This window comes from Lissotriton vulgaris, chromosome 12 (genome assembly GCF_964263255.1).
Source record: "Lissotriton vulgaris chromosome 12, aLisVul1.2, whole genome shotgun sequence".
Classification (NCBI taxonomy): Eukaryota; Metazoa; Chordata; class Amphibia; order Caudata; family Salamandridae; genus Lissotriton; species Lissotriton vulgaris.
The window spans coordinates 600100407-600118249 of record NC_141700.1 but is presented as its reverse complement, the minus strand read 5'-3'; positions in this window follow the sequence as shown (position 1 = coordinate 600118249).

Genomic DNA, 17843 nt, shown 5'->3' with positions numbered 1-17843 from the left:
TAAAGAAATTGGCAACAAGAAAAAATGTGGAGTAATTCTGTTCTGCTTGATTGGTTGCAAAGTCTGAATTTTAAAATACCTTATGGGGTTAAGGCACCTGCTTTGTGTTGCAATTACATCTCAGGGAATAATGATAATAATGGTAAGATAATTCTATAGGTTGAGGTATTTGCTGGAGAGATCTGTTTTTTGTCTAGTCACAGTTTTGAATCAAAGTAGCATAGAGGGGCGTGGCTAGCATCCGAGTAAGATGGCTGCTGACTAAAAGAGCTCCGGGGAAGACGTAGTCTTCCACAACGATCTGGCCACTTATCCGAAATAAATTCACACTCCAGAGGCTCACGCTGATGCCTAGGACCGAGCGGCGGCTGCAGGCACAACTCCGGTCATAATCCGGTACCGGGATCGTGCAACAATTGAGGGCGGACTGCGGCGGCCTACGGACTAAGCTGCCGCCGGGTACTGGATTGCGGGCGCACCTGGCGCAAGACACGGTGGCGGCGGCACAATACGGAATGCTGTGGCTGGGCCGGGAACACCCCTGAGCGCGGCGGAGGAGGGCGAGGTCTCGCCCAAGTGCCGGAACAGACGCTGCAGACCGGAGAGCAGTGGCCTCATAATAGAAGGGACAACAGCGAGGTGAGGCCTGCCAGCAGGAGATAAGCCGGGGACTGGATTACTTGGAAGCCCCTGGTACCCAATTGAGCCGGTGACGCAGAGGCTCAAACAACATCAGAAACCAGGAGTGAAGGTACTTAAACCAGTGGCGGGACCCGGCGCACCCCCCCCCCACCTGACCAAATGGTGTCCGATCCCTGAAACTGCGGGGTGGGGAATCCGGTGACCCGCATGAAATGGCCCATACACTTAGGGCGACTTGGTAAACAGCCGATCAAGGACACAATTCTGGGCTCTGTGACTGATAACTGTGCCAGATAGAGGAGGATATGGGTGAACGATGACCCCCCCCCACTATCACTCACCAAGCTAAGCCCCTGGGGGAAACAACATACCAGACGGGGGCCCTGAGTGCGTCACCGGGCTGTGTGGACTGATAGGCCCGAAGAAAAAGCAGTGATCAACAGCAGGGTACCCCGACAACCTCCGAAGACACCATGGCGGGCAGGGGCCCACGGACTCAGGCCACGCAATCTAAACTGGATAAATATGCATATGGGAAAGGCTTTCCACCACTTCCAGTGCGAAGAGACTCCTCAGAGAAGGCCCCCAGGGACGACAGCTCCAAAAAAGTGACAATAGAAGACATAATGCAGCCCTTACTAGTGTCCAGACCACGGTCGGTTCAATCTCTACGTATGTATCCCTATTAAGGGCAGATTTTCAAAAAATGACGGCCAGGGTCACAGAAGTCGAACAAGTCACCAAAACTCTAGTAGCTGACACTGCTGCCCTGCAGAAAACGGTATCCCGGCTCTAAACCGAGAATAAATTAATGGCGGCGAAGCTGGACGATCAAGAAGGGCGCTCTCGCAGAAACAACGCCCGAATTCTCGGAATTCCGGAAAGTGAAGGGAACCCGGCGATGGACCTCTACGTGGAGGAACTTATAAAGACTCAGCTACAACCAAAAGGACTATCAACCTTTTTCTCAATAGAAAGAGCCCACAGTTTTCCGGGGGGGAAGGTCCAAGCCAGTGGCACTCCCCAGACCGGTGCTCGCCTGTTTGTTTAACTTACGCGATCGGGACACCATATTAGAAACTGCCAGAGTGGCCCCACCGATTCGAATCCAGAACTCAACAGTGTCTTTCTTTCCAGACTACATGACGGCGGTCTCAAGGCGCCGCCGCAGTTTCTTAGAGGTCAAAAGAGAGTTAAGAGCCAAGGATCTGCCTTACTCAATGCTATTCCCGGCAAAACTTAGAGTTGTGGCGGATAGTAAAACGTGGTTTTTTGAGATGTCAGAAGAGGCGCACGACTGGCTAGAGGGCTGGCGTCGAGTAGATGGGCCATGACGCGGAACTAGAGGTCAACGTCGTCGGGGCAAAAGCGGGGACTCAGGCAGCCAAGATCAGCGGTGGACAGACGAGGATTGCTCACAGCAGAATGAAAATGAAGACCTCAGTCACGGATAAAACTGTAAAGCTGGAAGATGACCGATAAGTAGGAACACGTACATGGACAGAGATGCAGATACGCCGGCTTTGGACACTGGGCTGACGTAGTCTATGGGGGTAAGGGAAGGACTGCGCTTCTCATTGGACTTCTTACCCCCTTCACGCAAGTACATTGTTCAGGGTTGAGATTGATCACTCTGCTAAGTTGGGGAGGCGGCAGTTCAGAGTCCGTCGGGCAGGGTGGTAGGGTGGGACACAGGGTTGGGGTGCATGGGTTTCGGGATTTTTAGTTCTAGTTTGTAACGGCAATGACAGATTAGCAATGTACCCACTGGCTGATATGCTTACACATCACGCAGATGAATTAAAGTACACACTCCCTGACTAACGCACTTATGGCGACACTCACCCCAGCTGAATGTAATCCGGAAACGACCCCTGGAGCCCAGGTGACCCCCCTAACACTACTCACATGGAATGTACATGGGCTCGGAGACAAAATTAAACGAGGCCTGATGCTGCAGGCTCTAAAACGTCAAGCTCCCACATTGGCGCTCCTGCAGGAAACACACCTCACAGGTACGGCGTGTAAGGCATTAGATGGGGATATCAAATGGCAGTACACTCGGAGTCCTCCTCAGGCTCCAGGTGAGTAGGCATACTGGTGCGGAAGCATTCCTCCTTCATAGTACTTCAAACAAAAAAAATGATCAGGGGAGATTTGCAGCCCTACAGGGTCTATGGGAAGGAATACCTGTCAATGTGATATCAGTGTACATCCCCCCGGCGCTCCACACAGTGGCGCTCCCAGCTCTTAGTGAGTTTCTGCTTTCTCTGCCGGAAGGTGACCTTATTATCGGGGGGGATTTTAATGCTACGATGGATGCTAACTTAGACAGATATCCAGTGAAGACGCAGGTACCTGTAGTTTCTCGCCTGCAGAGTTTTACAGAGGCGCTTGGGCTAGTTGATGTTTGGAGGCACCACCATCACGCAAAACGACAATACACGTTTCATTCAAATGCACACAACAGCTTATCTAGAATAGACTATTTCATGACTTCAGCTAACAGTTTACAGAGTGTCGACGACATAACGATCAAACCCAGAGGCATCTCAGACCATTCACCGATAATGTTCACTTTTTCATATCACCACGTGACCCATAAGAGACTCTATCCTATCTACCCCGGCTACATGCAAGTCCCAAAAGTCCGAAAAGAGATCTGTAAAGCCACAAAATACTTCTTTGTGGAGAGCACCACGTTTGTTAGCTCCCCGTCAGATTTGTGGGAAGCTTCTAAGGCAATCATTAGAGGGCAAGCTATAGTCTCCATTACAGGATATAAACGAGAAAAGCAGAAAGAACTATTAGATCTAGAGCTGGACTTGCATTCGGCCGAAACACACCACTCGATGGACCCCACATCAGCCTCATCACATGCACTACACCTCAAACAACAACAGTATAGGGACCATCTGAGAAGAGAGACGATATCCAACCTCACAGCAACCAGACATAAGATATACGATGTAGGGTACAAAGCAGGAAAGCTCTTGGCATGGCTGGATGGATCACTGACAAAATATCGAGGGACATAATATCGACTACCAAAAATATCGGCGGAAAAATATCGACAGACAGAATATCGACTTTGTATCTACAAACAGGTAAGTACAAAAATATCGAGTACAAAATATCGTTTACTAAAATATAGTTTGTAAAAATATGGACTTTATTAAAACCAATGTTAAATTAAATTAATATTAAAATTATTTACTAAAATATACTTAAAAATACTTAAATTGCCTTATAATAATTAAATAATTAATTAAAGTTATAAAAAAAATTACAATCATATTTGTCAAAACATATATATAGTAACATAATATAATTAAAAAATATCCAATATTATTACCGTAGGATAGCGGAAGTGTAAAATTACTATTCCCACTCCAGAGAGTGCAACAGTAGATAAGGCGTTGGATAGCGTAGAGGTAAAAATTACTATTCCTACTCCAGAGAGTGCAACAGTAGGGAAAGCGTTGGATAGCGTAGGGGTATAAATTACTATTCCCACTCCAGAGAGTGCAACAGTAGGGAAAGCGTTGGATAGCGTCGAGGTAAAAATTACTATTCCCACTCCAGAAAGTGCAACAGTAGGGAAAGCATTGGATAGAGTAGGGGTAAATATTACTATTCCCACTCCAGAGAGTGCAACAGTAGGGAAAGGGTTGGATAGCGTAGGAGTAAAAATTACTATTCCCACTCCAGAGAGTGCAACAGTAGGTAAAGCGTTGGATAGCGTAGGGATAAAAATTACTATTCCCACTCCAGAGAGTGCAACAGTAGGAAAGCGTTGGATAGCGTAGGGGTAAAAATTACTATTCCCACTCCAGAGAGAGCAACAGTAGGGAAAGGGTTGGATAGCATAGGGGTAATGATTACTATTCCCACTCCAGAGAGTGCAACAGTAGGGAAAGCGTTGGATAGCGTAGGGGTAAAAATTACTATTCCCACTCCAGAGAGTGCAACAGTAGGGAAAGCGTTGGATAGCGTAGGGGTAAAAATTACTATTCCCACTCCAGAGAGTGCAACAGTAGGGAAAGCGTTGGATAGCGTAGGGGTAAAAATTACTATTCCCACTCCGTAGAGGGCAACAGTAGGGAAAGCGTTGGATAGCGTAGGGATAAAAATTACTATTCCCACTCCAGAGAGTGCAACAGTAGGGAAAGCGTTGGATAGCGTAGGGGTAAAAATTACTATTCCCACTCCAGAGAGTGCAACAGTAGGGAAAGCGTTGGATAGCGTAGGGGTAAAAATTACTATTCCCACTCCAGAGAGTGCAACAGTAGGGAAAGTAGATACTTCATATATTATTTTAAAATATATATATATTAATATCAACAAAAAAATTAATTAAAAGTAATTACCACTTTAATATAATATAATAATTAATTAATTCCAAATACTAATTTAAGTTAATCATTACAATTAATTATCTATTAACACTAATTATTTACAAATTAACAATTAATTAATTAGTAATTAAACAGTTACTTAACAATTAAAATCTAATAAATACAACAAAAAAATTAACATATGTAATTAGTTATAATTAAATTACTTCCCACCCTATTCCCCTATGAACCCACAACCCTCTACAGAAATTAAATTACTTAAATTAACATAATTATCAATTAATCAATTAAATAAAATTATTTGGCAATTAAAATTTAATTAATTACCAAATAAATATAATTTAACAATTAATTATAAACAAATACCAATAAATAACTTTACATATTTAATTAATTATAATTAAATTACACTACATAAATGTACATATTTAATTAATTATAATTAAATTACTTCCCACCCTACTCCCCTATAAACCCACAACCCACTACAGAAATTAAATTAGTTAAATTAACATAATAATCAATTAATCAATTAAATAAAATTAATTGGCAATTAAAATGTAATTAATTACTAAATAAAAATTAATTAACAATTAATTATAAACAAATACCAATAAATAAATTTACATATTGAATTAATTATAATTAAATTACACTCCATAAATTAACATATTTAATTATTTATAATTAAATTACTTCCCACCCTACTCTCCTATAAACCCACAACCTACTACAGAAATTAAATTAGTTAAATTAACATAATTATCAATTAATCAATTAAATTAAATTAATTGCCAATTAAAATGTAATTATTTACAAATTACAAATTAATTAACAATGAATTATAAACAAATACCAATAAATACATTTACATATTTAATTAATTATAATTAAATTACTTCCCGCCCTATTCCCCTATAAACCCACAACCCGCTACAGAATTAAATTGCGCAAAATTTAAATAACATTAAATTCATTAATTAAATTACATTGTACCATAAATAAACACTTTTAACACATAAAATACACTGTAAAAAAATCGCTATTATTAAAAGTTCGATATTTTTGTTAACCTATATTATGTACTTCGATATTTTGACTATCTATATTTTAAAATTCGATATTACATTACTTACCTTCAAAACGATATTTTTGATGTCTATATTCTGTCCATTCGATATTCTGTCCAGCGTATATTTTGTTCTCGATATTATGTCCATTCGATGTTTTGTAGTTGATATTTTGTCTGTTTACCGGCTGGATAGGCGAGAACGAGGTACTAAGGGAATAGCGCAAATACGGACAGTAGAAGGGCAGTTGACAACAGACCCACGGGTAATAGTGCACACATTGGCAGGGCATTTTCGGGACGTTTATACATTGGCATCGGTCATGTCAGAGGATGAAGCTGCGGCCTCCATAAAAGATATAGTAACGCCCAAACTCACTCCGTAGGCTTCCTTGAAGCTGGAGGCGGATCTCGCGGAGGAAGAATTGCAAACCGCAATCCGCTCGTTGCAGGCAGGCAATGCACTGGGACCCAACGGGGTCCCGATAGAATTATACGAACAGATGGCGGACACTATCAGTCCGCACTTACTGTGAATGTACACTGAAAGCCTGGACAGAGGCGAACTGCCGCTAGACCAGCGACTGGCCACAATAGTGGCTATCCCGAAACCCGGGAAGCCTCCGACCGAATGAACCTCTTATCGTCCAATCTCTTTGATAAATGAGGAGGCCAAAATACTTGCTAAAGTATTAGCAAACAGACTGATGGCACACCTTCCGCACTTAATCCATCCAGACCAATCAGGCTTCATGCCAAACAGAAACACTGCACTGAATCTCAGACGCTTGCATGGGGTGCTGGCTAAGGCCCCGGCCCTGCAGGAACCGGCGGTTGTAATCTCCCTAGATGCAAGGATGGCTTTCGATATGGTGGAGTGGAGTTTCCTTTTCGCGGTCCTTCGTCATTTAGGGTTTGGCCCCAAATTTTGTGCATGGGTCCGCCTCTTATATACCGGACCAATGGCGTATGTGATGGCCATATGGACACATATCAGACGCAATACCGCTGGGGAGAGGGACGCGCCAGGGATGCCCCCTGTCGCCGCTCCATTTCGCGTTAGTGTTGGAACCCCTGGCAACTTGGATCAGAGGAGACCCATTGCTGCAAGGTATTCGGTGGGCCGACGGGTGGGAAGACCGTATTTCCCTCTATGCATATGATATTCTGGTGTATCTGACAAACCCCGAATACTCCATACAAGTGCTCTTTGAGATGTGTGATAGTTTCGGAAAGATATCCGGGTACACTATCAACTGGTCCAAGTTTGTTAAGTACGTATTGCATGGACCCGCACCATGTCTTCCTGTGAATTGCCCGCTCCTAATTTTGCATGACTCATTTAAATATTTAGGTATTCACATCACGGCTGGTCCAGCGGATTTCTTCTCTATTAACTTGGCGCCCCCACTGGAGCGCTTGAAGAGAGATGTGGCGCATTGGGAGTGGCTTCCTCTAACATTGCTGGGGAAAGCAGCGTTGTTCAAAATGATGGCCTTGCCTCGATTTCTATACGCCCTGGGGAACACGCCATTTCCAGTGCACCTAAAACATTTTAAACAAATAGCTGCGCAGGTGTCCACGCTGCTATGGGGCAATAAACCGGCACGATTCGCGCAAGCAAAACTTAATCAAGGATGGTGTGACGGAGGAGTAGCACTCCCTAACATCCAGTTGTATTACTGGGCGGCACATCTCAAAGTTATTAATCATTGGAAACATGCCTCCCAGGCCGACCCAGCGTACAGGGCAGATAGGTCTCAGCTGGGCACGGGGAATATGCTTGCGGCCTTATATAATAAAGGCCTAGTCGTGAAACTAATAGGACCAGCAAAACACACAGCCATGTTATGGCACACAGCACAGACACGACTGGGATGGAGGACAGTCATCACCCGGCTTACCCCACTCTGGGACACTAAGCGACTAGGGCACTTGAGAAATGGCAAGGGATTTGACCAATGGGACACCATAGGTGTTTCCACAGTGGGAGACTTGTGGGATAAGGGGAATATCTTTCCATATGACCAGCTCAGACAACAGTATGACCTTGCTCCATCTGAGGCTTTCAGATATACGCAAATACGGCACACACTATGGGCAGCACTACCGCAGGGTACTGAGGTCCCTGAAGCTTCCACACTGGAAGATAGACTACTCACAGACTACATGCAAAAGCCCGCCACGTCTTTTACTTACCGCAAATTAATAAATAACCTGCCGGACCCTACAACATCGCTAAGAGAAAAATGGGTGGTGGACGTAGGAGACATGGAGGAGACGGAGTGGCAGGAAGCACTGGCCTCGCCCAAGGAGGTGGGTATACCATCGCGGCTCAGGCTTGTGCAGCTTAAGATATTACACCGCGCATATCATACTAGATGCACCTTATACAAAATGGGCAGGGCGCAACATCCATACTGCCTTAGAGGATGTGGGGAGGAGGGGTCCTTCTTTCACACGTTATGGGACTGCTCCAAGATAACTGACTACTGGAGAAAGGTACTAAGAACGATGTCACAGACAGTAGGTGTATCGCTGGTTCCAGAGCTGCGCAGATGCCTACTAAACATGTGGGAACCCAATGCTCTTACGCGTCTAGCGCAAATGTGGGTCACACTGGGGCTCATGGTGGCAAAGCGTAATATAGCGCAAAAATGGAGGGCCGAGGAACTACCATCTTTGGCGACCTACTGTAGAGATATGGACCTTGCTATGATGGCCGAAAGAACGGTTTTCATAAACCGGGGATGCCCCCTGAAATGGACTAAAATATGGGAGGCATGGAATACATACCGGGGGAACATATGTGAGCCAATACCTGATTACGATGAGGATAGTTCTGATGATGAGTTCTGAGATATGAAGGGGAACTGTGTTAAGTAGATTGCCTAAAGTCTCAACTGCAATCAGCCAGATTAATGAAAGAATCACTATTGTTTTTTTAAGATGGTTATGTAAGCTAACTGTAACATGTGACTATGTACATTCTGATTTTTTTGCTAAAGTTGTGAATGAAAATAATAAAAACAGATTTTTTTAAAGTAACATAGAGAGTTATTATCACATTAATAGCACTTTATGTAACACGCAGATGACACATTTTTATTTTATTTAAATGGGTAAGCGGATTACTGCTTTTAACACAGAGATCCCTTTGTTATTTGCAGTTCGTAAATTGTAATCCTTCTAATATACCACAGTGAGCTATGAAGGCCATGTGGATCATAGATCTCACTGTCTTATGTAACACATCCTACACATTGATTTAACACACATACAATTTATTGTCAATGTATAATGTGTGCATGTGATGTAAAGCACTCTGACACCCTGCATTGAGATGAGTAGCACTAGAAAAGAAATAAAACAAAATATTGCTATTTGTGTAAATACTGGGACAGACCAACACATCTGGCATTGGCGCACTGCATGCATATGCATTACATACAGGGACCAAACAAAGTCAAAAGCATGCCTCTTTTAAGTACCTGTGAAGTAATAATCTGTGTGCCTTTGTTTCTTCTCCATTTCTTTTAAGTGTGAGGCTCCCCATAGTTCCGAGGGAGGATACTCCAACAAAAGGAGGCCGGATGACCCCTTAACTTCGGCCTTTGTTATGGGCCTAGCTGGAATCTGATATGATAAACCCCACTGCCTGCACGTTGCTGCTCCGAGCGAAAGCAGACAACCTGCGGGCACTGCTGAATGTGTCCCGATGTCTGAAAATTACACCGGGACAAGTTTAGCATATTTCTGTGGGTCCCAACCTCTTGGCAGGGTGGACAGCCTCTACTCTGTGAAAAGAGTGGCTAGACGCCAGCTACCTGCGTGTAGTCTCAACCTATGCCCTGGCCTACTCGCAAACCTTTTCCCAAGAGACAAAAAGCTTGGTCTGGGATGTGGCCAAGGACCTCATTGATGCCAGCAGGGTGCTGTTGGGGGTGGGGTGTTGTGCAAGGTGGGTGTAGGGGAAGAGAAGCATGTACATCTAGTGGCTGAATTTCACAATGTGAAACTAGAAAATTAGGGATCAATCCCAGCTTCCCCAATTTGTGAGATCAATTGTTTTATTTCACTTTCCCTCCTTAATCTTCATTATGACAAATCAGAAGACCTTGAAATACATGACTACAGATTGGCACTGTACGAAACCTTCTCCAGTGCTTCATTTAATAAACTACTGTGTTGTCCCTGTATAAAAGCAAACCAGGCCACCCAAAGGGTGCACATAAAAACCGACTTGCCTCCAAGTTCAATATTGCCATTGTTATCAGGGTGGATGGAAGGATGAATGTTTCTAAATACATTTTATGAATATTATTACTTTTAAAAAATACCTCTCAATAATCTGATGCAGTAAGGTGAAACAATTCTGCATGTTAATGAAATATAATTTTTGAATTTTGAAAAGACTTTATCATATTCCAACACGTGTGTTGCAATATGTCTTTAAAAATTAAGGTGATCCTTAAGATAAGGGTGTGGGATATCCTAGTTACTTCATTTCTTTAACTTCAATCAACCTGTAAATAAATGCTTGCCTGTTTATTTGAGTTCTTTTTAATGCTCCTGCTGAGTCGAGTAAACAGCAGCCCAGTGCTGCTGTTGACCAGAGGGCCGCATGAAAAGGTCAGGTCGGCCGCAACCGGCTCCCGGCCAGTTCTTTCAGTATCACTGGTCTATATCTTTCTTACTTTCCCAAAAAGCCTCCATCTCTGAAGTCTTGATGTATCTGGTCAGCCAGACTTAATCTCCTGGCACAGTATTTAACCCCTTCCATGCTCATGACGAGCTCAGCTCGTCATGAAGCACACTGGAGCTGTGCTTATGACAAGGTGAGCTCGTCATGAAATAATGCCTTTCAAGCTTTTCCAGCACAGCACAGGACAGGAAAAGCCATAGCATGGAAGGTGTTAATTTATATATAATCTGTGAAAGACACTGTGCGCACATGCGGTAAGAGGAATACTTTTACTGTCTTGTCCAGTGATTATCAGTGGTCCAAATTGTGTATCCACAGCACATGTGACCCTTACGTGCAATAGACATGATAAAACTGCTTGATGGCCTTCGTTCTGAATGAATGGGGCAGAATTTCTCCGTATGGCCCAGGAAAGCTGTTGTCTGCAGTCTCTGTGGTGAAGTCTTCTACACTATTAAAGACACAGTAGGTGCAGCACTCCCATGACTACAGACTCATGATTGTTTGGTTTACTACTGGGTTACCTAAAAGGCATCAATCATTGATGGGTATCTGTCTGACATGGATGAGTGAAAATCTGCCTAAACCTACTGGTTGAAAGAACTTCCAATGTGCAGTGAACATGGAGGTTCCTATTGGAACTGAGCATAGGGTTCAACTATACCTGGTGTAAGTGGAGGTTGTTTTTGCATAGGCTTGTATTTTTTTTTTATAAGTATCAAATTTGGTAGATATTATGCAAATAAAGAGCAGGGCAGGCGGAATTCTGCTTCCAATTAAATGTGATGGAACACGGTACCTTTTAAATAACACCTGTGCTATATGATCAGTTGATGAATATTGATGTTTCATTATTATTTTCATATGTGCAAATCCAATAAAGAAGTGTAAAAAAACTGAAAAATCAATTTGCAAGGAAAAGTGCAACACTCCACAAACAAAACAATGTGGACTCTGTAGGTCGGAAGTGTTCAATGTAAGTTCTTAGTTTGTTAAATTAAGATGCAGGACAAGGGAGTAGCCAGAAAATGTAAATACTCTCCACTTTGAACCTAAGCTCTTATGGCACCAAGCTAGCAAAGCAAGTCATCTCAACCCTCCCCAGAAGAGTTTGGTTGTCTCTTCCATCTAAGCCTATTTCCATTCATATTTTATCACCATTTTATCACCAGTTCACCTTTACATTCTGTCATCCATTCAGTCTTTCATCCAGCATTCAGTCCATCCGCCCTTCCATATCCAAACCTAGCCATCTGTCTTCAAACCTATCCATCAAACATATCCATCCTTTCACTCAATCATCCATTCTTTCACTTATCCACCCCCTGTCATCCATTGATCCATCCATCCTCTTAGTCGTCCATCCTTCCTCTGATCCATCCACTCTTTCACTCATCCATCCATTCTTTTACTCAGCCAACCATCCTTTCACTCAGGCATCTGCCCTTCGACCCATCCATGCATCCACTCATCGATCCATCCATTTACCCTTTTGCTCTCCATCCATCCTCACTCATCCATTCTCTCTTTCAATCATTCGTCCATCTTTTCACCCTTTCACAAGTCCATATGTCCACCCTTTCATCTGGCCATCCATCTAGCCTTGCTTTCACTGATCCACTCTATCACTCATCATCCGTAAATCCATCCATCCATCCTTTCACTTCACACATCCATCCATTTACCCTTTCACTCATACATGCAGACTTTCACTCACTCATCCATCCTTTCTCTCATCCACCCATACACCCTTTCACTCATCCATCTACCCTAGCACTCACTCATCCATCCTCCCTCCCTTCCACTCATCCATCCTTACATCTATCGTTTCACTCATTTATCCATACATCTTTCCATCCACCCTTTCACTCAACCATCCATCCATCCTTTCACTCACTCATTCTCCCAGCCTTTCACTTTAATTGTGAGTCTTTGTCTTCTGAGCTGCAGAGAAATTATGCCAATCAAACACCCCCCACCCACTGTAGCTGCTAAAGTGGGGAGTTGACTATGCCCCGTCCAGATACTGACAGCAGGATGGAGTTACAAGGCAGTTAAACATGAAGGTTTCTTGAGGGGTAGTGCGCAGTTATTCTGTGACATTATCTCAGGGGGCTACTCAATATATTTATGTCTGAAGGTGCCTTATTCTTGATTACACCACTGGAGAGCACAAATGGGGGAAGTTTTACTAAGATTTTATGCAGTATTTGCGTCACAAAAATGATGCAAATTGACATAAAATATTTTTGTCCGATTTTCTTTTCAGTGCTAAACTTGTTTAGTCCTGGAAATAATGTGAAAGTAACGCGAAGCAACGCTATGTGCTGCTTTGCATTAGTTAGCGCCAAGGGAACGTACCCTAGGTGGTGCATGGGTGTTCCCATGCAATCACCCAAGGTTTCTGATGGTAAACCCAATTTACTAAATAAAGTAGACAGGGTTTAGCATCAGAAAATAGTGCACCCTTCAACCAGGCACTATGAAGGAGAAATGCTTTTTTCCCCCTTTATTTTCCAACTTCGGATGTGTGCTGCACTGTACAGCATATATATAAAGTGGGAAAATTGTTAAAATTAGTCTAAGCATAGGATTTTGTACTGAAAGGGTATCCTTCCAGTACAAAACCTATGCTTGAATCACAGAGACGCCATTTCACTACGGTGCAAAGGTGTCTCCGTGGCGCACGGCAGCTGATTTTAGCGTCGGCTCGAGAGAGAGGGAAGGAGAGTGCTATATTTCTGTAAATTTGGCGCTCTCTCCTCACGCGACACAGCATTTGCGGCTGCTGTACTGAGCTGCATGAGAAATTGGTAAATCTGGCCTGTAGTGTGCCACCGAACACACCTGTAGTGTGCCACCAACACACAACAGCTTCAGCACTCAACCGACGCACGCCACGACCAAACCACCGCCCCCCACCACCACCCTCCGCGCCTGGACCCCGATCAGCACCGAAGACACCGTCCGCACAATGAACTCCATCCACTCCGGATCTCCTACCGACCCCTGCCCTCACCACGTCTTCAACAAGGCCGACGCTGTCATCGCACCCCACCTGCGGGACATCATCAACACCTCTTTCGACACCGCTACCTTCCCGGAGAGCTGGAAGCACGCCGAACTCAGCGCTCTACTAAAGAAGCCATCAGCCGACCCCACCGACCTCAAGAACTACCGCCCCATCTCGCTGCTCCCGTTTCCTGCAAAAGTCATCGAGAAGATCGTCAACAAGCAGCTGGCCGCCTTCCTCGAGACGAACGGATCCCTCGACCTCTCGCAGTCTGGCTTCTGGGCCAACCACAGCACCGAGACCGCCCTGATCGCAGCCACCGATGACATCCGAGCTCTGCTTGACAACGGAGAAACAGCGGCCCTCATCCTCCTAGACCTCTCCGCGGCCGTCGACACTGTCTGCCACCGTACACTAGTGCAGCGACTCAGCAACGTCGGAATCCAGGAGAAGGCACTGGAGTGGATCATCTCCTTCCTCGCCGGTAGGACACAGAGAGTCCGCCTCCCCCCGTTCAGATCTGAAGCCACCGAAGTCATCTGAGGCGTTCCTCAAGGCTCCTCGCTCAGCCCAACCCTCTTCAACGTGTACATGAGCCCCCTCGCAGACATCGCACGCCAGCACAACCTCAACATCATCTCCTACGCCGACGACACCCAGCTGATTCTCTCCCTCACCAACGACCCCGCCACCGCCAGAGCCAACCTCCACGAAGGGATGAAAGAGGTAGCCGAATGGATGAAGAACAGCCGCCTGAAACTGAACTCGGACAAGACGGAAGTCCTCATCCTGGGATCCTCACCCTCCGCCTGGGACGACTCCTGGTGGCCCCCCGCCCTAGGCAGCGCACCCAAACCAACAGACCACGCACGCAACCTGGGCTTCATCCTGGACTCCACCCTCTCCATGACCAGACAAGTCAACGCCGTCTCCTCGTCGTGCTTCAACATCCTGCGCATGCTACGAAAGATCTTCCGGTGGATCCCCACCGAGACCAGGAAGACGGTCACCCAGGCCCTCGTCACCAGCCGTCTGGACTACGGCAACTCCCTCTACGCCGGCACCACCGCCAAACTCCAGAAAAGACTTCAGCGGATCCAGAACGCCTCAGCACGACTCATCCTGGACATCCCCCGCCGCAGCCACATCTCCGGACACCTGAGAGACCTGCACTGGCTCCCGGTCACCAAGAGAATCACCTTCCGACTCCTCACCCACGCACACAAAGCCCTACACAACCAAGGACCAGGATACCTCAACAGCCGCCTCAACTTCTACGCTCCCAAACGCCAGCTTCGATCGACCGGCCACGCCCTCGCCACCGTCCCCCGCATCCGAAGAGCCACCACAGGGGGACGGTCCTTCTCCTACCTCGCCGCCAAGACATGGAACTCCCTCCCGACCCACCTCCGCCTGACCCAGGACCACCTCGCCTTCAGGAAGCAACTCAAGACCTGGCTGTTCGAGCAGTAGCGGACCCCCCTCCCCTAGCGCCTTGAGACCCTCTGGGTGAGTAGTGCGCTATATAAATGCTTTGATTGATTGATTGATTGACTGAATCCTTATGCAACATACATAATATAGGATGAACTGACCACGAGAGGGCAGTCTCCAGACAACTACAAGCATGGTGTTGAGTCATTGTTTCTGCTGAAACCTTACCAGCTACAACATTCTCTATTATAATACAAAAGTAGGAGAAATGTAGGGCACAGAGTCAGCGCTTGTTGAAACGTTACAAACACTCAAGCACTGGCAAAGGGGCCCCCTCTCCCAAAGCAATTGATCAGACTAGCACAATAAGTAAGTAATATTTTTCTAAAGCGCTTGAATGCCGAGGCGTCTTGGCGCTAACATGCTGCTACTAATCCGGTAAGAGAGGAAACTTACTTAACACTGGAAACAAAGAGCCAAGTCTTCAAGATTTTCTGAAAAACAGCCTGGGACCGGCAATAACACAGCGAGTAATCTGACTGACCAAACCATTATGATAAACTTTCCTCGGCGCTTCCCATCTTTTAATTCACATTTTTCAGCACCTTTTACCTACTTTAATACACCCTTATTAGCACCCTACCTATCATCTTTATATACATCTCTCTTAATGCCTCGCTTACTTTAGTACACATTTTAGGACACTTTCTCCCTGCTTGGCATATTTTACTGAAACCTTTCCTTATGTTTGTTAGTTTATGGCCGGTCCGCTATCACGAGCCATGTTCTGGAGCGCTTTACGTGTCAGTTTAAATCGAGCAAGAAGGAAGATTTTTAGTCCACCAACCTCTGTTAATGATCTCAGAAATTATTTGTTTTTTTCTCTGGACTCAAGTTTAAAGCGATGTCAAACAGTAGTTATATCTCTACTATTTGTACAGAGGCACATACTTTCAATAGTTGCTTTAAAGCTGTAATACACAAGTAATTGCGTTAGAGGGCAGTATTTCCCAACACAAATTCTTCGCCTTACTGACAACACATCCAAAAGGTAGACTTTTCCTTCATGAAATGTCTCGCTTTGCTAAACCCAATAGCCGGAGCTTCCCCCTGGCGTACGCCAACAAGGTGTTGTAATGACACGGCTCAGTAACTTAATATAAGGGCGGCGAAATGTTGAGAAAGCGCTAAACCTCTCGACTTCGATAACAAGAGCTGTTTGTCACCTTTGGAAAAGTAGGCCTGACGAAAATGTCATCAACAATTTTTTAGAGAAGAATTTCTGAGAGATTTTCTCTGTAAACCTTTCTCAAAACATTTCAAGCTTGAGAAATTTGAAACGAGCGTTTCACGAAATTTGCAAGATTACAGTCTTCTCAACTTTGCACACCACTGACGTGCAAGTGCGCGACAGACTGATCCCAGACAGCAAGAAGACCTGTATGCGTGAGAATGCTGCTAATATTGTGAAGCTGCTGTTTCGAGTACACAAGACCAGCATGCCCGTTGGAAGCAGCACAGCATTGGAATGAAAAGCTTACAGTGTGCATACCACTCACTGAATGGGAGCAGCATGACCAACTGTAACCCTTATGCTGGGCTAAAGGAAACCATTAACATTAGGCTGACCCGTGGGCAAGGCGCTTCAGCATCTGCTCAGGGGGTCTAAGCACTATATAAATGCCTATACAATACAAGCGAGCTTCAATGCTTTGGTAATGTTTTAATACGAGTTGCTAAAAGAAAAGCGGGTTAAAAATCTCTTTCAAATGGGGTGGCATAGAAGAGCCCTTATTTTCTGTGCAGAGACATGGAGTGGCTGTTATGTCTAAATGAATCAAAAACAAAGTGATGGGTGGAATGCTTGAATTAATCTCAGCTACTGGCAATCACTCAGGGTCGTATCCCAATACATCATTTTCCGCCCTACGTGCAACACCCTAAGTGGGACGGGTATGCCTTGCTGTGGGTCCCATGCACACTGTGCAGGGGCAGCTTCTCTGCTTCAGCGGAGAAGCGTCGCCCCACTTACAAATCCCCCCAAATCCCCAGATATGAAAAATAAAATGGTAATTGATTACCATTTTATTTTGAATTCCCGAGCCGAGGGTCAGGGGCGGGCCGATGCTAAGTGACCGCAGCAGGGAGGAGGGTGGGCTGGTATTGCACTGTTTAACCTGTGCATGTCTTTTTGGCCTGCCGTCTTGCAACAGCCACCCACACATGCACACTTTAAACATCTCTAACCCAGCTGGGTTAGAGCAAGCCAAAGCCTCAAGAGCATTGGGAAGTGCAGAGTGAGGCCGCTCCCACCAATCCTAGTGCTGCTGCAATGCTGGTGGGAGCAGCATTAGGATTGGCCAAGGGAGTTCCAGCATCCAGTTCCTGTGTGAATGAAAGAAGAGGTCTGGAGCGAGAACGATGACAAGTTCAGTAAGGTTTATACATTTTTTAATATTATTTTACACTTGCACGTCTACCCCCCCTCCCCCGCAGACGCCAGCCGCCACTGTGTGCCACTGAAACCAACCCATACCCAGCTGATGAGGGCAAAACCAGTCAAGTTGCTTGTGTTCCGGTTCAGGGATTCTTCGTCAGGGAGGACCTGGCGTGGCAGTTTGG